Below are 23906 nucleotides of genomic sequence, written 5' to 3'. Positions count from 1 at the left end.
TCTTGTCAAATGAAACTGCTTTTGCCAATCAGACTGCATGTTTGGTGGAGGTATAACAGAGAGGCAACTTGCCTGCAGTTACAAGAAGCTGTTTGACTTGGTGCTGCATAACATTCTGGTTAAAAATAACACTATGCAATATCCTTAACATGCCAAACAAGCAGTTTCATAAAGCTGACTGATAGACATCAAAGTATATGCCACTGACGAGTAAATATGGAATGGGGATGTTTTTAGGTGACTACAGGGACTGTTGCTCTCCAATGATAATCATAATATTATTAATAGCCTGGATGTGAATAAAAAATGCTTCTGCCAGTAAAGGCATGTCTTCCTAAAGGTGGGTGCACTGGTAATAATGTTAGCTACAACCCAGTAATGCTTTTCTCTACTTGCCAAAGTGCAAACCACTGTGCCACCCCGAGACCACAAACATAAGGAGTCTTGGAATGAGAATAACAGGATACAGGTCAGAAGAATTCATTCTGCAGCTCTGCAAGTTTGCTCTCTGACCAGGATGTTATCCTGCAAACTATTCCACAGAGCAACATGTATCAAGTCACATGTCTCCATTCCTGTAATTTGACTTTTTAGGACAGGAGAAACTAATGTAAGTAAAGCTGCTTTTCACACTGTCATATGGGGGAAAAATACCTGGCAGTCCACTATCCCTCCTCAGATCTGTCTAAGAAATTTCATATATCACTTCCATTAAGATTCCAGACTGTTTTGAAAATCCAGAGGTTCAACACACAAAGAAATTATCTCAAAGTGTAACAAGTTACTGCACATTAGCTGTCTATATCCTTTAAGCTACAGTCTGAACTTTCAGATTTCAATCTGCAACTACCCTATAATCAGCACGATCTTTAGGCAATTAAGCACTGTCAGAGTTTAAGGGCACAGTTTTATTAGCCGAAAACAACTGGCACTTTTTATAAGCACCCTCCTGAGGTGGAAGATTGAAGATGAAGTGTCTTCTAGTTCTGGAAGAGAAAAGGCATTGTGGGAGGAAAAAAAACAAGCCACATGTCTTATTCCTGAGAGATCAATAAAAATAAAGATAAACATACCTTTCTAGACTTTGCTCTCAGGTGTTTTTTCTGACTGACTGCCTCCTGCGGAAAAGTCAGACTGCATCCTCTCCCAGAGGCTATGCCTCCTCCCCGCAGGGAAGGATTCTGGCTTTTGCTCTATAAACACAAAAGTTTGGCATGAGTCTTAGCTCATTATTTTTAACACTAAACTTCCTAATTGACAGATCTTTAAAAAATGCAATGCTTCACATCAACTAATGAGAATGATAACTTTGGTTGGTCAAGCACATCCAATTGCTCTCTGTGTCCCATTGTTTGTAGACTACAGACCTGGGTGTGGATCTATTTTTTTACCTCACATATTACAAACTGAAATGCAATTTCAGTAGGCAAAATTGGAATTTCTTTACTTCCTTCAAGTTAATCGCCATATCATAGTCTGAATATAGATTAATTGTATTTTACAATACAAAGTAATTATCCATTTGTTTTAACTTCTGCGTCATTCAGACTAATGGATGGTATGGCAGGACTGTACAGCTGCATCTGAAACTATTGCCTCAGGAGTCTGCTGCTCCTTTTAAATGAAATAAAGTTAGCAGCGAATAAAACTGAAAATGGAGGCAAAGTAAATCACAGCCTTCATGATAGGAAATGCTTGCCAGAACTCTTAGTCAGTGCCTAATTGTTTTCCTTTATATACAATGCCCTAAGACTTCAACAATCTTTAAAAATTAATTTCTGCTAATCCCCCTAGCATTAAATAATAGATCTTTTAAATCCATTTTTAAAAGGCAAATAGCACAGTACACTTCAATCAGCAAGTAGTCATATCAATCATAACAAAGAAATTTCAAGTATTATAGATTTTATGTAATCTGTTTCCTTTCCAGGAAGAAACCTGGATCTAAAAATTAACTGTCTTTCAACAAGAACAGGGATAGCATTACTAGGAAAAGAGAGAAAATACCTCTTCTGCACTTCACCCACTCTGCCTTCCACACTGTAGTCTGAAGGCTTGTTAACTGGATACATTCCAGGTTTTAAATTAAAAATTAACATTCAAGTCATGGGGGAGCAAATAGAAAGAAATACAATTTTTTCTGCTCCAAGTTACCTATCACTTCTATTGATTTTTCAAACTTTACAAGATAATTTCTATATAAGGTATTGGGGTTTTAGGGAATGCATCTTACTATTGTGCTGTAGAGCAAGTTGTAGTCATCACAGGGAAGAAATTCTCTTGGTAGCCACCCTGCTGCTATCACTTTTCATGGAAGATATTAACATGATCAGTCTTCCCCGCTCTGCATGAAAGCAACACCCATTGATAGTGTGATTCATCTATGATGCAACTCCCAATATTGCATCCGCTTTATGATAATCATACTGTCTTATGGTGGCATACATGCTCATTGAAATGTACAGCAAAGCTTTGATCACAATGCTTCACCTACAGAATCAAGTTATCACCTCCTGGTTGCCAGCCTTTTGCTCCATGCGAGATTTTTCTAACCCTCAGAAAGGTAGGCAAGGATGCTGGAGAAGAGTGAGTAACAAATGCTGGAATGTGAGATTTGTATTACTGATTAGAGCAGGCTCTGTGTGTGTTTGTGGTCACTGACTGTGTGTGGGCTAGCTGGCAGGCAAAACAGTTCTGTATTTTGGACAAGATTTTCTAGATATAGCAAGGACCTTTTGCAAGGACCAACACAGTCCAGCACAGAATCCATATGAAATTCTCTTACAGTGATAAAGAGCACTTTGTTGGGACTTGCACAGTTTCACACCATTGGAGCACTAAAACACACTGTTGCTGGTACTGAAAGAGACTCCTGGCTGAAGAAAGTGTTCTTGTCCTTCTGCTGTTCTCATTCACTTTTCTTCACAATTACTTGGTTTAAATAATGAACAATTAGTGCCTGCAACAAGTACTAAGCTACAAAGAGGAGGAAGGCTCTGCTGAAGAGAAACATGTTAGATCACGGCATATGAGAGGAAAAAAGCTCAGCTGAGGGTAAAAAGGACTGATTTTAAAGACTTTAAAATAAATCTTGTAATGTGCCTGAATTTCAAGTTGTCACTGTAGACTGCATGAGACTGAATATGTTATGGACAGGAAAGTAGAATTAATGTTTGATAGTAGAGCTCTTTTTTCTGAAAGAACTAAGTGTTGCAGTTATAATCAAATATAATGAATGATTCATTAACCTAATGAGAAGTATAAGTTTCAAAACTTGTTACTGAAAACAAAACTCAGAGTTAAACTGACGATAAATATACTGGACTTTGAAATTAAATGTGGCATGCTACTTTTCATAGTAATTAAGGATTCTAATATTACCTCCTGGATAAGGTAAAAGATTTCACTTCACTGGAAGTTTCAAAAAAAAATAAAGGAATTTAATTTTCAGAGTTGTAAGTTATTGATCATTATCAAATCAAAATGGAAAAGAAAAAAAGACTCCTGTACAGCAGTGTCTCACAATATACATATCCAAAGATAGGAAAAACTATTTAATAGAATAGCATGGAAAAGTAAAATCCAAAACAATTAAGAGTAAATAATCCATCCTGAAGAATATTCTCAAAAATCTTTCCAAATTCATATCTTCACATTATCAGATCAACAGATTGACAGACTAACAGCTGCAATACATTTATTTTTAACATAGGGATGCAAAGACAAATCTTAAAAGTGTTTATTACTCGGGACTTTCAATGTATCTGCAACTCATACAAATATTCTATTAGCATACAGGTGACCATTAGCATACAAGTGCACACATGAGGCATGTCTGCACAGCAGAGCTATTGGTCACAAGCAGGGTCTCCCAGTGGTCAGTACCGGGATACACTGTCCAGCATCTCCATGAGGGAGCTAGCTTGTTGATAACACCAAGCTGTTTGGTGAGGTGAACGTGTTAGAAGGGAGAGCCATCTTACAAGGAGAGTTTTGGCCAGGCTGGAAGAGTGGGCAAGCTAGAACTTTACCAAGTTTAACAAAGATGTGTGCCAAGTCCTGCTCCTGGGACGGCGTGACCAAATATCCCAGAGCAGCATGGGGTCTGTGTGGCTGGGCAGCACTTTGCTGAAAGGAATCTGGGCTCCTGGTGGAGACAGCAAGCTGATCAGGTGTCAGTGCAAAGGTAAATCAAACCCTGGGCTGCATCCAGGGGGTGTTACTGTGGGGCAGGCAGAGCCTGGAGCAGGACTGAACACACTTCCAGCGGCCATGCGTGCGTGAACATGAATTACAGGGAGCAGCAGCTGATGGGTGCAGTATATCAGCACCTGCTGTGTGAAACATATAACCTACTGCTTCCTCTTGGCATTACACTGCAACAGGTCTTTCACAACTCTTAAGACAAGACCAGTTTTAGTTCCCAATATTCCCTGCATTTGACCATACATCTATTATGTCTATACAATAGGTTAAAAGCAATTCCTCACTTAAGGAGGTAGCTAACAGATATAACCAGGAAACTGTACAAAACACAGTCTAAAAGGTCAACACCTGACCTTTTTAAAAACTTCTGAAGTGATAAAAATTTTCCAAAAAAATGTAAATTATTGGAGACCTGAGATCTACAACATGGTTATTTAGATTATTGTTCAGAGAACAGCTTCTGGCTATCTTGGTGGACTAAATGACCAGGGGAACTTCATTAATTTTTTTTGCAATCCTATGTAAAAATACTTTTGACTTTTCACAATAGTTTCATGCCTTGGCCATTAAAAAAAAGTCATTTAAACTGTTCACTAGTAGATTAACCTATCAAAAAAACTTGCTATCTTCCCTGATTTTGTACTGAAGGATTACATGGATGGATAAAGGAAATAGGAAACTAAGTCTTGGTCAAGTCTTTGATTTTGTAAATTTAGCATCCTGATTTATAGCAGAAAAGCACATCATTAAGAAGCAAAAAACTGAAGAGATATATTTTTATTAAGAGTCTTGATGCTTGACACTGCATCATTCCCATACCCCTTGATCATTTACTGCTAAAGTGGCTTTCTTTTGAAATCTTCTGTGTTTGTAGTTAAAACCCAGTGGATGTACAAGTGCCTGGTATTCCAAGCTAGGGGAGAATAAACTCATTCACTTTCTGGTAAACAGAAATAGATATACTTTAAATCATATTCTTCCAGATGTAACACTCTAAGGAATACATAACCTACCTATACAGTTTGTTCTTTTCCTGCAAAAAGCATAGAAAGAGGGGTGAACCCAGCACTGTGTTATTAAGGCATTTGTTGATGCAGTTGTGACCCATCTGGTCATGCTATGCAACTCTTCTTTGAGCAATGGCTCTTCCTTTGAATTAGATCATGTCAACAAGGTGTGTAATGCTCTAGAAACCTTTTATTAAAAGGTTGAGGACAGTGTGAAAATATATTGCAACAATTAAATTACTACACTATTTCCTCTTCTTTTATTGTGGTCTTACAGTAATATTTTCTTTAATTGATTGGTGGCTTGAATGAAACATGTGAAAATGTTGTGATGTCCCATCCTCAGGGAGAAGAGCTACCCAAGATTCATGGATGTTTGTGGTAGAAAGGAATGACAGAAGTCAGAGGTTCTGCAAAAGCTTTCAAAGTTTCATTAGTAATGGACGTGGGTATTGGTATAAATCAGTCCCTGATCTGCTTGTCCAAGTACACAGAGGCAGGTTTTGAACAAAAGGGTAAGGGGAAAGGGGAGAGAGAGAGAAGGGAAGAGAAACAGGTGGATTAAAGAGAGAAAAAAGGCATAATGGGAGAAGGAGAGAGATTGCCAATCCTGGCTCCAGAGCTGATCCAGCTGATGAGGTGTCCTGTGACCTGGATTGGTGTGGGTGCCGTTTTACAGAGAAGTTTTTCCCACCTTGGAGATAAATTTCTCTCTTTCTATGCCGATCAGCTCTCATGGGCTGTTCATTCTGTCAGGCCTTTCTGGAGGCTTTGGGGGTCTTGAGTGGTCTCGACACCCACTACAGTCCATATGCACTTCCTGCTGTGCTGGATTGTGCTGCGTATCTCCAGGAGCCAGGACATGGACATTTGTCCCGAAAAATGCTGCCCTACCTCCTGCAGAAATCTACAGAGACCTACATGGTCTCTTCTCCTGATTCCTGTTCTTTTTCACAGTGTGTCCTTAAACCAACCTTGTCTGGGTCCAGAGCCATCTGGCTCTCAGTGTCATATGCATTACTTCCTAATCTTCTGGGCTTCTACAGATGTTCCCCAGATATTTTTACTGCTGAATCTGCTCCAATAAGGAATCATTTGGTTCTGTCAGTTGATAACCTTTTGCTAAATGTATCTCTTTGCTACTTTATCAGAGAAAATACCAACTCCAATGCTTGAAAAGTTGAAATAGGTTATGCTAAATAAATGTCATTAACAGGCTTTATCCTTTATACCTTAGGATAACGATTATGGGGAGTCTTTCCTGTGTACCACACCATCAGTGCTTCTATTTCATAAGGATGTGACACCCAGTGATTCTCAGCTATGGACAAATACCCCTTCAGATAATTGGCAAATACCACAGCCAAAAAATCTCAGTCAACATCTAAATATTCTTCAAAAGAAACCTACTTGAAATAAAGCTCTTAGGAGGTCAGTGTGACCTTTCCATTTACATGAAATATCAGATTTCTCTTCTGCCACAGAATTATCTTCTCATTCTGTGCATTTCTCACCAACTTTCTCTACCTTTTGGTACTCAGATCACAGTAATAGCATTCTGGAGGGATATTTTGGGAAGCACAGATGGAATATTATCACTTCTTGCATTCTTACTGCTACAGAACACAGCTAGGTGGCCAGTCTTGCATTTTTGTTTAGGAACTGGTGTTTGAACAGAAGAAAATATTCAGACACATTCAAGAACCTTGTGAGTTCAAGGCTGCATTTATGACAATAATACAATTTGCTGAAAGCAGTAAGTTCTGATGACTGCTCTGCTGAACTCAGTCAGTGGGTTAACACATAAGAGAGAAGGAAATACAGGTGAAATTTGTCAAGATTTTTATAAGGTTCTTTGGAGGTCATATTTTCCTGAAAGTCTAAATACTGTTAGCATGGAAAATATCCCAGGAATAAAATCCTGATCCTGTTATCAACTGCATGGCTATTGTCATTAAATTCAATGTCTTGAGGCAGGTTATTCTTTTGCCAAAAGTAGAAAAGTATGTGAAGTCATGAGGGAAGAAGTAGCAAAAGATGTTTAACCACTCCTCAAACACTATTTTCAAGCTCATCTACCCCTCCAATCTCTCCTTAGGGCAATTCAATAAACTAGATATGATTCAATATGAAATACCTTTATTGATTTTCCTAAATACACCCAGACTCACAAGGATTTACTTTCTTTTAGCTGTTATCCCTCACCCAAGCTAATTTACTGTGTCTACCATGTCCCTTACCTGAAATATGGTTTTCATTACAGGTGCCCTGCCCAGTTGTGCAGTCCGAGCCACGCCATTTCCTGTTGAAGATCCACAGGAAAGCTGTCCAGAAATGCTTTGCTCACTTTGTGCTACTAAACTGGCCTGGATGAGGTCACAGTGTTTGGTAGATCTGGTTGCAGATCTTTGGCACTGGTGGAATAAGGCATTTTCACTGTGTATCATTTTATTCTCATTTATAATCTCCTGTGGAATTTAAAGGTCTTTCATCAGAGTGCATCTTTGGCAGCCCTCCATGCTCCAGACCACTCCTGAGAATCTTTTCTTTCCCTTGGGAAGATAGATAAAACCACTAAGTGTCGTGATGAGTGGGATTTCTGTGAACATCTGTAATATTTTAACCAGCCTTTACTTCTAGCAGCTTAATCATGCTGATTATGAATTTATTTCCACATCCAACCAGGTTTAAAAACATGGTCCATCTGTTGTACTTTAATCGTATAAAAACCTGCTACAAGAACTGAAGTCAGAGAATATTTTTTCTAATACAAATTTTACTGAGATGCATGTAAAACCATGTCCAGACAAATGTATCAGTCCATAGCAGCGCTGAGTCTCCATGGGTTTGCTTCAGTCCTCTGCAAAGTGAAACACAAGAGTTATAAATAGCATGAGCATGCACACAGGAGGCACAGGGAAGAATTCCAGCTCTGATCAGCAGGCAGGATGCTTGCTTGTTCCAGCAGCACCCACATAGGCTAATGTTACCATCCCTGCAGTCCCAGGTGCATAGACATGACAGCAAATGCTGAGAGAAAGGAAGTTTAAAAGCTTAGGAGCAAGGCACTACCAGGTTGAAGCTGTGCTTTCTGGAATTCTCCACACTGGCTTTGTGCTGTGCCCGTGACACCTCTGACTTCACAAAAGCAGAACTGGGCCACTGAATTTTCCTGTGACTTGCAAATTAACTTACAGCCATTTAGTGGCAAAATATAACACAGAAGTCCAGTTGACTGCTTTAGAAATCTGTCAAATAAACTCAGAACTTACAAGGGTTTTAATGCACTGAAAAGCAGACAATTATGAATTACCCCAGGCTAGTTTGCTGTTGCTTTTACTGCTTATTTTATTTTCACTAGTATCTTTCAGTTTATTCAACTTATTACTTCTTCCCATATCACATGGATTTCTAGAGCAGAATGGATGGAATATCTCTCCTTGAAAATAAAATTCTCAATACTAAATAGTACATTATATAGATCAGGGATCTCTCTACACCTGCCAGGCATTTGACCCAAACTGACTTTTTTCTACTCCTGCACAGTTCCACTCCTTGGACAGCTGGCATCTTTCTCTGCATCAGTTTTCTGATGTATTTTAGATAATTATACAAAGTGGATAATAGTCTATAAAGACAAAAGCGCAATTATCTCAAGTATAACTACAATAATTAGAATTTTATACAGCTGCAAGTTTATTATGTATATCAGAATGCTTTTTCTAGATGGGCTAAATATTTAAAATTCCCCAGAGCCTGGCCACACTTGCACACTGGCAAAAACCAAAAAATGCCATTTCAAGCATCAGAAAGAGGTCAAAGAATAATTATTAATTCCCTCAGCACTTGAACTAAATGTTATGGACCATGCAGGCCATAACGAGAATGTGTTTACTTTCATATCTTTCATCTTTGGGGGAAAAATCATTAGTCTAAATGCATTTCTTACTACTTTTGGTGAAGAGCTCTAGCTGTATGTGGTTTTTGGATTATGAGTTCCAGAATTCACTGCAGTAGAAACTCATCACACTTACTCTTAATTTTTCACATTACAGTGCAGCGGCAAGGAAATCCCAGCTTAGATATCTTTAAAATTAGAATTCTGACTATGTTCAAGGCTTCCAATGCTTACATATATCAAACATATTTTAACTTGTTTAATGTCTTATTAAAGAGATTTAAATTATTGAAAATCTTTTTGCTGTTATTATTATTATTATTACTATTAGGCAGCAGCTTGCACTGAATGTTTTTCCTTCTAAAGACATGATATCACTTTTATGGTATCTTGTTTCTGAAATCCTCTTCTTACATAATTCTACCAGAAGCAGAATTCATACATCTTGTGGGTATGCTACAAATTCTCACTTTTAAAAGATGCAAAGAGCATAAGCAGCCAAGTCAGACAGTTTGAATGCTAAATGTGTATAGCATTCATTATTGTTAATTTAGAGTTATTATCTTTAAGGAGATGGTTCTGGTGAAGCAGCTATTCGGTGGTTTTGAACTTTTCTACATCTGTATTTTAATCTATTTGGGAAAAGTGGTAATACTTAATAAAAGAGATAATGAAGGGGAACAGGACAGGCCAGCATATTAAATATATACTAAGTAGGGAAAATGGACTTGTAGCAAACCAAATTTTTCATCATCTGTGTGATCTTTCACAGCCTGTCTGAATTCAGTTGGCTTTCTCTGTGCTGTGCACATCCCAGAACCACAGAACCACAGCTGGCACCAAATCCTAATGTTTTTGTTGGAGAAAAACAGGTCTGAACACTGAGTAATCAGAAGCACAGCATGTGTAGCAATCCTGGGAAGACTGTGCTAAGCATGTCTCTGCAAGGTTTTCCTTTCAGCTCCATGTTGTCCTGCCTTTTTTTTTTAATTACCCCTATCATATCTGTCTGACTTAAGATAAGTTGCTAGAAGCGAGAGCCTGTTCTAGCTATAAAGCACAAAGCTTTCTATAAAATCTAAGGTGTACTATGAAAAGCAACTGCACTGGTCACTAGTTACACTTTCTGTTTAGTTCAAAGGGAAATAAAAAGATAGGAGACTCCAACAGATTATCTGAAATAAATGTATTTTGCTCTTACTCCTGGATTACTCCATGTTACCTAAAGGAAAATAACCACAATTCTTTTGCAGATGGGCTAGAGGGAAAAACAGGGCACATATTTCTGACTGTCATCTGCATCATGCAGTCTGGAAGCTGTGTGCATATAGCAAAAAAGTAAAGATTAGGGACAGGTGAGCCATTACCACACAGTTGTTATATTTCTGAACCAGGCTGCTGCCTTGAGTTTCTCTGCTAACTGTGGAATAACTCCAGTACCATCCTACATTCTCTTTGAAAATCCTCTAATCCCCATGAAATTGCACTTTTTGGGGGTTGTGGCTTAAATGTGAAAGGAAACTATCCAACAATGCTGAAGCAGGCATGCTAAATCAAGTCCACCCTGTGAGAAATTGCAGCAGCTAAAGTGAAAGGAAGTTTAACTTTTTCTACTTTCTTCAATGAACATATTTTAAATGCTGTACATATTTAAAATATGCTGTACATATTTTAAATGCTGAACATATTTTAAATGCTGAGTGTAAGATTGATGCTATAACATTACAAAATGTACAAAATAACTGAAAGATGAAATAAAGATATTACAGAGAAAGAATCAAAATAGAAATTTCCAAGTTCCCATATTAATTGTTGTGTTCAAGTAAAACAATGTACTTCATGACAAAAAAAAAATCCCTGTTGGTATCTCTGTCTGTCTGAAAGATAACATGGGCAGACAGGTGCATGAAATTAATGTTAGCTGGAGACAAAATTACAAGAAATAAATCCCAATACTAGAAAATTTCTTCTTAGGCAAAACAGACTTTATACTACAGGATTCTATGACAATCTTTAGTTAATACTACACAGACTGTAGTTATGGCCCAGCACCTTCATGCCACAGAGTTTTGTCTACATCAGAAACCATGGTACAGCTGTTCCCTTCCAGTGCATGTCAAGGCTGTTTGTTTCCTAGTACTGCTAGTCCTGCTCACTCTGCCAAGCTGTACTTGCTGCAGACTCTTTGTTCTCATTCTGCCCTTTCTGATGGCATCACAGGTGTATCTTCACAGTTCTGTTTTTCCATTACAGCTAACTTATTTATCACAATAGCTACCAACAGAATCCTGTGTATTGGCAGCTGCATTCTGGAGGCAGTCACAGGTATTCAGGGGCTCAGCCTGTTGTCTTCTGTGACAAGAAAAAAATATTATTCCTGGGGCTTGAACAGTCTAAACAATCGTTAGCGAGACACAGTGCCCCAAAGGAGGGCAGAGGCAGGGAAAAGTTGAATAAAAGGGGGCTTACCTTTTAATGCCAGAGGCAGGCTTGGCCTTTAATGTGCATTGTCCATAGGTGTTATATTCTGGGCAAGGCTGCAGGTGGAAAAAGTTTAGCTGGGAGCCAAAGTGAAACGTCAGTCAGGGTCAGGAGCACCTAATGGTAACCAAGGTGAGGAGACCACTGGAGAGCAGTATGGTGATAAAGCTGACACTACACAGCATACGTGTAGCAGCAAGTAAAAGGAAAAGTAAGTGGGAAAATTGATTTTCTCATCAAGAATGTAGGAAAGCTGTAAGAGAAATTACACAGTAGTTTTAAATTTTTAAAGGCTGTCTTACATAGTGAAGAATTTTTCTAGAAGTTGTGAAAGGAACCTTCTGAAAACAAAATCCTATGGGGATGTCCATCCGGATTTCTCCAGGTGTTTAGTAGGTCTTCCACCAGAACAATTAGCTTAGTGCAAAGGATTCCTTTTCTGCAGTGTAAAGACCCAATCCTGGTCCTGTCCTTTGGGGGCAGAAAAGAGCTCATACCAGCAACCAGTAGTAAGTTCACCATACTAGTTAGAAGGCAGAACGAAGCCCCAAAATTAAGTTCCAGTGATATGACTCTCACAGATTATAAGATTTTCAAAGGAGATAGGAGAATGGCCTATAGTCTTAATCTGAGTCCCAGGCGAGAGTTTTAGGAAAAACAAGGTTTTTGCTGTCCATCTCCTGTCAGATACGAGGTGCTGTGTCTCTACCATGAGCCACAGGGAGCAAACCAAGGCCCTGGATTGAACTCTGGAAGCAAAGATTTGCAGGAGCTGCTGTCCTTAGAAACTGAGTGCTAAATATCAGCTGACACATCCGAAACCCCCCAATAATAAAAGTAATTATAAGTATAATAAATGTTACTCTCCAGTCTTTCTCTAACCTAAAGTTGCTTGTCCCCTTTCCCATTTGACAAAACAAATAGTTTATAGTTAAGATCACTGGTTCATTGAAAGAAGACAGAATGAGGGTTGGATTTGGCTACCTATTAAACATAAGATAATAATATTTTGCTGTTGATTTGATTAGGACTCTAAGCAAACTGGCAATCTGAGTGGTTTAATGTGATTTCCCAGTATGGAATTTTAAGGTGCTCCTAGGATTAGGGCCCGCATTTCTGGTGTATTGATTTGCTCTTTTTGCCTTTTTGATAGGTGGATAAGAAGAAAACCATAAACACTGACACTCAGTTAAATTCCATGTATTTCATATCATTGAACTTAAATTAAAGAAACTAATTTAAATTAAGAAATAAGAGATAAGTATGGAAAACTTTCTTACGGGTAAAAGTTTATTCTCTCCATGGACAAACTCTGTTGAGTCATTGCCATTATGGCACAACAGAACATTACTTCAGACTTAAAACAATTAGTGTTATGAGTCAGTTCATCAATTGTTTTAGACCTTAAACCCATGTTCCAGCATTGTCATGTAATGCAGTAGGCTTAACTAGCTGAGGAATCAGGCAGAATGGTGGGACCAGGAAACAAACACAGTTGTCATGGGTATTTCTCCTGAAAAAGAACAAATACCAGAGCCATGTGATCCTCTGTTCTGTCTCATATCCAAGTATCACAGCTCAATTAAATACCTCTGTCTCTTCCATGAAACAGGGTCTCCTGCCTTCAAGCAGAAGTTAGGATCAAAAAAGAAAAGCACAGCTCCTACCATAATATACACACTCCCACTAGCTGTCTCAAATAAAACCTGAGCCAAAATTCAAAATAAGTCTTGGGAAACAGCAGCTTCTAAGCAGAAAACAAGTACACAGCGCCTTGTCACTGGCACATAACTGAGTCCAGCAAACTTCACCAGGTACAGTATTTGAGGGTTATGATCCCATGATTAACAACAGCTAATTTTGAAGTACAGATTAGACTCCTTTCAAGTATTAAGCCCTGAACAAAGCTTTATTTCCAAGACTGTTTCAAGGCAGGAAAAGAGCTCTTATTCTCACTGCCCTTGAAAACTAGGCCTTTTCCTGTCAAAGAACACATATGGGATTCTGACCATTATTCTGTTACTTGAGAAAAGGTGCTATCAAATTACTCATGGAGCTAAATGTAGCTATTTCAAAAATTTTTTAATATTTTGGCAATGTCATAAATTTGCCAAGAACCCTGCTTGAAGAAGGGAGCAAAGAAATGAGCCTTTCTTAAAGAGCTCACTACCCCAGATCTGAGGCAGCAACAGCTGCAAATTAAAAAAAGCATGTGACGAAGAGTATAACATAAACAAAAATATTTAAAGGCTGAGTTCACAGACAATTCACACACAATTCTTTATAGACAAAAGTCAAGTAGTCTTCTGATTAATATTTTAATTTTTACCTTTAAACCAATGCATTTCTTCTAGTTGGATGGATCTCTGGATTCCACCCATTTGTGATTTCTGTTGCAGATGGCTGAATTAAGGCAATTTTATATATAATAGTATACACTTGTCAAGCCTCTAAAGACAATATTCAGCAAAAGCAGGATATCAGTGCTCGTTCAAAACTATACTCCCACTCTTACTAAACCAGTAAGATTATCTTTGCAACGTATCTTCAGTCATCTGTTTCTCTAGCTGTGATAGTAAGGTAGATTCCATTCTCCTTGGCCCCTTTTGCATTCACTTTAAAAGAGGATGTTTCAAGTTGTTTCCCCATGAGTAAATTCCACTCCTTGCCTGCAAATCTCCACATATTGGGGTGTGTCTCCAGGTGAGGCTGAAGATTAAGATGAGAATTTGCCTGAGCCCCAAGGCAGCAGGGTTGAACAAACAAGAACACATTTCATTAGCTGAGATCAGAGCACCACTCTCTGGACAAATATTTACAGCATTTTCTTACCACTGTAGTTATTCTCCTGCAACTGTTCTTTAATGACTGCATCATTTCCAGAGTTACTGATGAGGGGATGTCATCTCTTCAGCACTGGCTACTTTTTTCCCAAATCTGCTTTCTTTGTGTAGCAATAATCTTGAGGCAGAGATCAGCAGGACCAGTATAAACCACTGACTTCAATCAGTCAAACATTTTAAGGAAAGTAATTGTGTCATCTGAAAGGTCTGGCAGTTGGAGAACAAATTTGAGAAGAATGCTTTTCCTTCTCACCCTTGGAGAGTGACAAGCTGTCATTAGCAGAATCAGAACATTTTTCTTTCTTGGCCTGATCCTAGGATGTATTAAAAGTAGATTGGTCTGCAGCCATGGGTGTTGAATGGGATACTTCTGATGTTTTCCCATTCATATATACAGTTGTTGCTAAAATGTCTGAAAAAATTAAGGATGACTCCTCCAATGATAAAAAAAATTAGAAGATAATAATGAGGGAATGTCACAAAGTAGAGTGGAAATCAGTTCAAAACCAGGGCTGTCTGTGGACTGATCAGCACCTCAGCAGTGTTTTGGAACACAAACTGCCCTTTCAGAGCTGAAACACTTGGAGGTGAGATAATGTGTTATGGATGCAGTGCATTACAGCACCATGAAGAGCACACAACGTGAAACACACAAAGGAAGACATGAAAATAGGAACGTCAGTGAGAACACCATGGTTGAGTTCATAGGTGATACAGGATGGTTTGGGAACAAAAGAAGATAACAGGCCAGTTCTCTAGTCACTGAAAAAATATACAGTCACGTTACAGTCAAGGGAAGTATAACAGTTCTCCTCCTCCTCTAGTGATCTCACCCAGGATGTAAACCAGATTGTAGAGACAAAGCCTTGAACATAAAATAAAGTTTAAACTTGAGGTCAGTGAACAGGTAGCCAACAAGCCTGCTGGAAGCAGGGAGGTGGCACATGCAAGGACCAGAGGAAGCCTGTCTCATCCCTCAAGGATGTAAGCATCCTTACAGCTCCATTCTAGCCCATTCCTTTGTCACGAAAGCTGTAGAAGAACAGTGCTGCAAGGGCTGTGCAGCAATGGTAGCAGAGCAACTTCCATAAAGCATGGCTGGCAGCAATATTCTACAGCTGTAATTTCATTTTCTCTGCTCTTGAGCACAAGAAGGCTGAAAGAACATGTTGTAAACCAAGAAGCACTAACACATGTTCAGTAGGAACTAGCTGTTTATCCCAGCTGTTTATGACTACCACCCCCAAACCCTGGTTTCACTTCATCACGGAACTGCTAGAAAATTTATACACTAGTTTCATGTGGAAAATTTGGAAGTCTGATTCAGAAAAGAAGCAAACATCTGCTGCCAAACCATGACTGAGAATATAGGTAAAAAATGAGGGAAAAGCAATGTATCTCTGAAGATTACAAATAAGGATATGAACTTAAAAGGATAAGGAACTTAAAATCGTAATAAACTGGAGGGGAGGGGTGTTGGAGGTTTGGTGTGGGTTGTTTATTGGTTTTGTTTGCCTGCTTGTTTCCCTAAAATTAAAGCTTATTCAAATCTATTTGACAGTGTTTTATTCAACTCAAAAATAATGAAAAAATTATTTAAATGTGTACCAACTGGTATGTTTGTTTTCTTTTAAACATAACAAAAAAAATTATTCAATCCTTCTGCCTCTATAATGAGTTCAGAAATGCTTGTTGTGTAATTTTTTCTTTTTGTGTGTGTGTTCATATATCTATGTTTTATCTATGGTTTCTCAGACCTAATCTAATGTTCTGGAGCTGTATGTGAGAGGTGATGAAACCTCTTCTGATTAAATACCCTTAGCCACTTCTCCTCCAGAAGGAGGTAAATTCATTTATTACAGGTCATATAGGTAAATAGGTATCACACCCATCTCTTTCTCTGCGCTGAATCTGGGGTACTCTCAGTGCTCAGCCCAGAATGGGTGAATACTCTGCCTCTACTTCCTTGCATAACTAGCTACATTTCAGATTTCTGCATTTCTTTATAAGCACTGACACAACAACTAAGAAACCTTATTGGAAACAAGGTAGCTTCATCAACAACTTAAACCTGAGGCCCAGGAGAAAGAATCAAAAGGATTGTATCGAAGACACAGATAAAACAGACTGCAGCTGGATGAAAACTACCTAATAGAGCGACACCAGCTAGTCCAGGTCAGATTCTTATGACAAAAGTAAAAAAGTAGTTACTCCAAGAAAGCCTTTTCAAGGCTTACCAAGGAAAGAGAGGTTTTCCTGAGCACATGTCTGGAAATCCGTGCTGCAGCGGGGATTGTTACCTTAGCAGCCTTGCATTCTCAAAACATGTCACCCTGTTCCTGCAGCAGGGACAGAAAGCCACTGCTGCTCCTCTCCCAGCAGTGCTGAATGTCTGTGAAGACTTAGGGGCTCCATTTCTGTGAAACAGATTCCCTCTGTGAGGTCTCACTGATGCTGCAGTTTGGAAGCCAGTTCCTCCTGGTCTCCTGGAATCTCAGAAATTTGAGGTCCCTGTGCTGTTTGATGCTTTCAGTCTTTGCACCTCCTGTATGTGCCCAAAGACCACGATTCTCACCTGTGCCACTTTGCTTTTTCCCACACAATTTCCATGTAGACTTCGGGAGAGAGCAGGGACAAGAAATAATGGTCCAGTATGAAATCTGGCTACAGCCCACAGGCAGCAGAGCAAAAAACATTGATGGGAACCATTTTAGGCCAGTGTTATAAATATTCTAACAGAGCACATTTGTGGAGCACACGTTGTCCCATGAAAATCTGGATTTTGATTGTAAGAGAAATACAGCTTTTGTCTCTTAGGAGACATTGATACTGTACGCAGAGGAAAATAAATACAAGTAAGGTAAACTGTTGCTCTCATGCTCTCTAACATTGCCTGTTTTCTACCCAGTAGTTAAATGTATTTATTATTGGCATAGAAACTGAGCAAAATCTGTAAGAAAATACAGTTTAATGAAATGCAATAGAACTCTTTTTTCACCCATGCTATTGGTGTATTCGGATTAGTGTGACATAGCTGTTAAAAATATTTCATCTGGCATTTTTAATTCATAAAGTTAATTTAGTCATCTTTATACAGTGTAATTCCTAAAGGCAAAGAGAAATTGTTAGACATATAATTCTGAATACCTCCTCACTAAGAACAGTTTTCAAAATTCTTTGTTTTAGGAAAAATGACCTGCCAGAAGAGCTAGCAAATTACATGAACCTGGGAGTTGTTGAGCTGGTTACAGCAACCACAGTATCCCTGTGAGCCCACCCCAGATATGGATGCTTATGAACAGTTTTAAATCTCACAAACTGAATTCATAGAAAGTTGGCACTGGCAATATCCCATACCAGCATCCCACTCAGTCTCCCATCTCCTTTCATCAAAAACTCATCTCATCTAAAATGCAATGGCTACTTTGGCTGCAAGGAAAAACCATGAACTATGATGTGCAGAAACCCAATTCACTCAATCTCTGAACACAATTCACACAGACCTCAGGGGGTTTATCCAGCAATATGACATTGATGTGTCAGTTTACCACAGATAAGGCAGGAAAAAGCAAGATGTGTGATGGATTACACACTTGGCCATGAATATCCCTCTTTCTTACGTGGGAGGGGCAGGGGTGAGAGGCAGCAACTTCCCCACAAAGAAACCAGATCTGAGGAGGTTTCTAGGACCACAGGACTATTCAGCTCCTGTCAAGGAGTCATGACAGCATGGGATAAAAAGCCCAAAGAGATACACTCAGTCTTACTTGAAATCCTGGCTGAAAAGTGTTATAGAATCTTACCTGGCTGACATGCACAAACTGTATTTTGGGGCAAGTACTTGAGTGAACTACTTCTTTGAGTCTTTATGGTATTTTATCCCCTAATGTCTGTCTAGGACAAGAGATGGTTGTTAGAAATATAAAGTACCTTGTACCTTTTTATGAAATATTTACTGCATGGCTATACTTCTACTCAAGTATGTTCAAAAAAACCCTGCAACTCTCCAGCACATGTAAGAGAACCTCATTGAAATATTAAAAGCATAAAAAAAGACAAGACACAATTATAGCAGGTCAGGTATTGAAAGTGCTGCTGCAGGGGAACAGCCTGAATCAATATCAGAAGAACACCACATTCAGAGATTTAGTGGTCACTAAGGCATTCTGCTTAACAGTGATTAGAAAGGATGTCCTCACCAACCCTTCAGAAGATATATTCCCAGGCAATAAATTTTCTCTGTTTTACAGAGTTTCTTTCACACTAAGTATGAATCTGGAATCGGTCTTATTTTCTACCTCTGGAAAAAAGCAAGCCATGGTGAGGTAGCCATTCATAATTTTTTACTGAGTGTTAAACTAACATTAAAGATCAGTTTTAAATTGGTTGCCTTCAGAGAAAAATAAGTAACAGGAATGAAGTGATGTCATGTCTTAGGGGGAGGAAGCAGTGTAAAGTAAAAAGTACAGTCCTGGTCTTCTCTAACTGGGGTGAGGTACCAAATACAGACTGCCTTGTATAAGTACCACAGAACAAAGCATTGGCTCCAACACTGAAATGTTCCTTTTTGCATCCTTACAGTATCCTTGGAGATATTAAAAACCTGACAGGACAAGGACCTGAGCAATGTGATCTAGTTGACCCTGCTTTGAGCAAGAGGAGGTTGGACAAGACAGTCTTTCAAAGACCTCTTATACTTCAATAATATTGTCATTCTGTTAAAATGTTGTTTTAATTGACAATTTTCTTAAAAGCTCACTATCTGACCACATGTAGTTATACAAAACTCACTTTCTTGTCCAGTATGGTTCTCATATCCCTAATAATACACAACAGTTTGAGAAAGATATTCATTTACATGAGTCAAGAACCTGAAAAAATTAAATTAATCCAAAAATAGTATTTTATGATCCAAGATGGCAAGGTTTTAGACTCAAGATCTCTAAAAATCTTCTGGTTTGCTACACTAGTACCAAGTTGAATTCTTCTGTATCTAGTATAGACAAAAGTCAGAAATTCTACTTGTGACTGAAAAGGGGAAACAATTACACTAATAAGTGTGTAAAATAGATGTAGGATGCTCCAAAGCCTAAATGGGAGCAGCTGTTTTAAACAATGCCTGATTGTATGACATTTTGTTGTCTCTTCTCTGAGAATGTCGTCTGTCCTTCAACAATCTGTAAGCACTAGCCTTCTTTAACGCTAAATTTTAATAATAATTTTAAAAAAGGATACATGTAGCAATTATTATGACCCAAACAATGGGAACACTTGCTTTGGGAACTTCGGGGATGGGAGTTCCACATCTGTTTTACAGCTGTCCTGCTCTTCTGTTTACTTGGAAAGCATATAGGTTTGACAGTCATTCCCAGACTGTTACCCAGGAAAGAGTATTCTAGGGAACTTCAAACTGTGTCTTTATTCTGACACAAGGCTTTGCAACACTTTACAAGCAGGATGCTTCAGTTTAGAAGCAATTTGTAAATTGTGCTGTAAAATATATCTTTCTCTTACACGGGAACAAGAGTAGATCAATGAATGAGTTAGAAAAGGCTTTTCAGTGAGTTATTAAAAGTACCAAAACTTTTTATCTTAGGTCTCCTAAAATTAAGTAACAGAAGGTACAAACAGCACGAGAGATAGCTAAAAGAGGAGTTTCTCTCTTCTCTGTGTTTGGAAGAGTGGCTTTTAATTTTTAGGTAGTATAGAAAGCAGGAAAATGATGGATACCATCTGCTAATCTTAGATGTACAAAAATGACATGACCACTGAAAAAGTGCATACCTTCCAGATTTAACCTTCTATAAATTACCTTTTTGAGTTTTTTGAGGTTTTACCTTTACTCATTTTTGAGTTTCTTTCATAAGAATTGTGATATAGAGGACTTTGTGTTCTGCTTTTGCTTTTTTGTTGTAATGACTGTTACTCTTCCTTTTTCCTTTTCTTCACTCTCAGCCAGTGAGTCTGGGCTGCCCAAGGAACAGAACCCTAAGAAAATTCAAGATTGAAGGTAAGAGTGTAGTGGGATAGATTCCATGTAGTTCCACCTTCTCAAGTCATTAGCCTCTCTTTTAACCATGAGCAATCAAATATGTGGCTGTCACTTGGCCCAAGGCTGGCCAATGTCTTTTCTCCTAAAGGCCACAAATTAGGTTGAGTGCACTTGTCTCAACAATAATATTTACAAATATGTTAACAATAAAACATTAAAATGTTTCTCTTATTCTTCTGTCCCTAGACATTGCTGCTTCCCTCAGTTTCCTTCCTAGTAGTACTTCAACTACATAGACATCTCTGGTTTTCATTTCCTTTCTAGAAAGCAAGATGTCTTTAAGCTAAGAGGTGCACTATATTCATCTTAGTTACTGGCATCACAGGTATGGCATGAAGCATAATTGATTAAATTATGCTCAGCATCAGAACTGTTGTATCAGAAATCTAAAAAAGAGTTATATTATTCAGGTGTCATGAGGACCACAACTAAAAAAAAAACCAGTGGTTATTGAAGTTTCTTTTATTACTGTGTATGAAACATTTCTCCATTTTTCCAGGAGCCCCCACTCCTGGATCCAACAGATAACCTCTGCTCATACACAACCTCTCCCTGAGGCATTGCTTCTCTCTATGAGAAACAGGATCTTCCAAATCAGGATAGACCTATGAGGAAGTGTGAATCAGCTGTGATCCAGGGACATACCTTAGTGCCTTATGCTTCTACAAGATTTGGGCAGAATAAATCAAACTTTTTTTTTCTTCTTTTTTTTTTTCAGATTTAGCTACACTGAAGCTATGTCTTTGAAAACAGAAACACCAGATGAGCCACCCAGGCCACCAGTATACTGATGAGAGAATACCATGTAGAAGATAAAAGACAGCTAGTAATCCAGATTTTTCACTTGACATCCCACTGAACATTCTGATGAATCAGATCAGTTTTAGAAATCTGATGTATTCATTCGAATAATTTTAGTTTGTGTGAATTTTGATTGAAGTAAAAAACTTGAGATAAAATACAGGTCTACATCACATATCACACGTTTGTATTACTTGGTCATAAACTGAGCAAAGTAATCATTTGAGCTCCCAGTATCTACTGCTCTATGTCATCTCATTGCTTAAAACACTTAAAGCAATTGCAAAACATTTCTTGTAACATTAATCAATTAATAGTTATAATCCTTTACAAATGACGACATTAGAAAGTTAAATAAAATATATAAAATTTAGCTTCTTCATTCATTTCCAGAGATATAATGAATAAAGGGCTTTCAAGAGTTAATATAGAAACCAGAGAGGGGAGCTGTAGCTTTGCAAGCTATTTCACCATTTCCCCTCCCCTCCCTTCATCTGGATTGGATCATGTTAGTGTATGAGTCAGCTAATTATGAAAGACTTCTCTGAAATGAATTAGATGAACACAGCATCTTTAACAGAAACAGATCTTGTGACCTGGCAGAGTTCCCATCACAATCCAAATAAAGCCCACCCAGATGTGACCACTTCCTTTACTGCAACTCAAAGAACAGAGTGAAACATCAATATGAACTTCCTCATCTAAGCATCTTCTCAGTATTCCTGATGGATACCTGATGGATTCCTGATTTGCTACTCTGATGAATTAAATCATATGTGGCACTAGACCCAGGGATAAACTAGTTTCATATTATTGGGAGCCAAGCTACAGTTTTCAATAAAATATGTCAGTTTACTATTTACTATTTTTATTATTCAGTCTGAAAAAAAAAGATTGGGCTATGGACTAAATAGGTATTTTTAAAGGGCAGTTCTGATAAATTTAAGGGGTGTAAGCTTGACAAAGACACTATTATCCCAAATGTGCTTTCCAGATTGTTTTTGGAAGCTAAATGCAGTTGGTGCACTTCACTACCTGGAGAAAAGATTCTGCACTTTGGTTACTGGTCTGATACCTGATTCTTTCATGCTAGTGTCCAGTTTCAGTTCAGTGGTGGCTTCAGTGAACATTGCCCTGGAATTGTGCTATAGGTCACTGTCTTGAAAGAACAACTGAAAAATTATGAAGCTTTATTTGGTTTTGTCTCTGTGATGACATCAGCAAACCAACAGATTAGCTTCACAATTAATAGAAGCTATAGCTCAGTCACAGATTTGCAAGCTTAAACCCCTGCAGAAAAGAAGAAAACAAGGCTATATAAGTTGTAACCTGCACACTAAATGAACATTTAATTCATTTAGCAAGTCAGATGTGTCAGTAGAAGTGGCCACTTGCCTGTTTAAACAAGTGATACCATTCACACCTGGTTAACATCAACTAAAAGAGCTGGGGGAAGAAAGAAAATTGGAAGTAAAGGCAGAAATACATTTCAAGCATCAATACCCAAATCAGATCACCTTGACATTAGACACTCCAAAAGTATTAGAGCAAAATCAGATACACGTCTATGTTGTACAGCTACTTGCACTGGCTTAAATTTCTATTCTATTCTATTCTATTCTATTCTATTCTATTCTATTCTATTCTATTCTATAATATATAAATAATATATAATCTAAAAATCTAGTGACAGTTCACTAAAATGCAAAGTAGACAAGACTACATTGGTCACATGAGTCTCTGGAAGTCTTGCAAGTCTTGCTGTGAAGTTCAATTTTTCATTTCCTCTTCTTTTTAAAGAAAATGGTTTTTTAATGTACTGGGTTTTTTTCAGTGGGATGCAAGAGTGTGAGAATACCAAATCAATCTGACATTGCAAACTGAGTTGCAAAGCCTAAATCATTAGATTTACTTACAGTACAAAATAAATGGCCAAAACCTCTTATTTCTTGTGCTAGTTAAAATCAACAAATACTATAAAGGAAGGCAAAATTTTACTTCTTACAGGACTCAAAAATAAGAGCTATTTAAGATTCTGTCTATCCTTATTGGTCTGTAAACGTGCTCACGCCTATTAGTACTGTTAATCAGGATTTCTCTGGTTTTTAAGCATGACCATTTCATAGTTTTATTTTTTTTTTTTTTTTTTACTTTTTCCTCCACCTAGTGACTCGAACTACTCTATTTGAAATTTTCCAGCAGATTTCACATGTATTTACTGAACTCTTAGGTCATATTTGACATAGAATGAATATCTATATTTCTGTTCTTTTAAGTGATACCCAGTGAGATTTGCAGATGTGATAAGAGTCTATTTCCTTGGTCTTGAAGCTACCCAGGGGAATAAGGCATTTTCATCTTTAGGTCACGGTTTCTAGTAAAGACACTGAATAATATGTGTCACCATTTCATTTAATTAACTTTTTACTACTAAGCCCAAATCAATGCCTGTTAGTGCTTGCTAAAAAAATCAAGTCAAGCAATGCTTTCTGGCTAAATGTTTAATCTTCACTAGGTGCTATGAGTTTACTGCTGCATACTTTTTTAACATGAAATGTCTTACTTATTCTCTCTGACTGTATTAGAGCAAGTTCTAGTGAGGGAACATTCTCTAGTAA

The sequence above is a fragment of the Geospiza fortis genome, unplaced genomic scaffold (assembly GCF_000277835.1).
Source record: "Geospiza fortis unplaced genomic scaffold, GeoFor_1.0 scaffold163, whole genome shotgun sequence".
In the NCBI taxonomy this organism is placed as follows: domain Eukaryota; kingdom Metazoa; phylum Chordata; class Aves; order Passeriformes; family Thraupidae; genus Geospiza; species Geospiza fortis.
Note: the sequence above shows the minus strand (reverse complement) of the source record.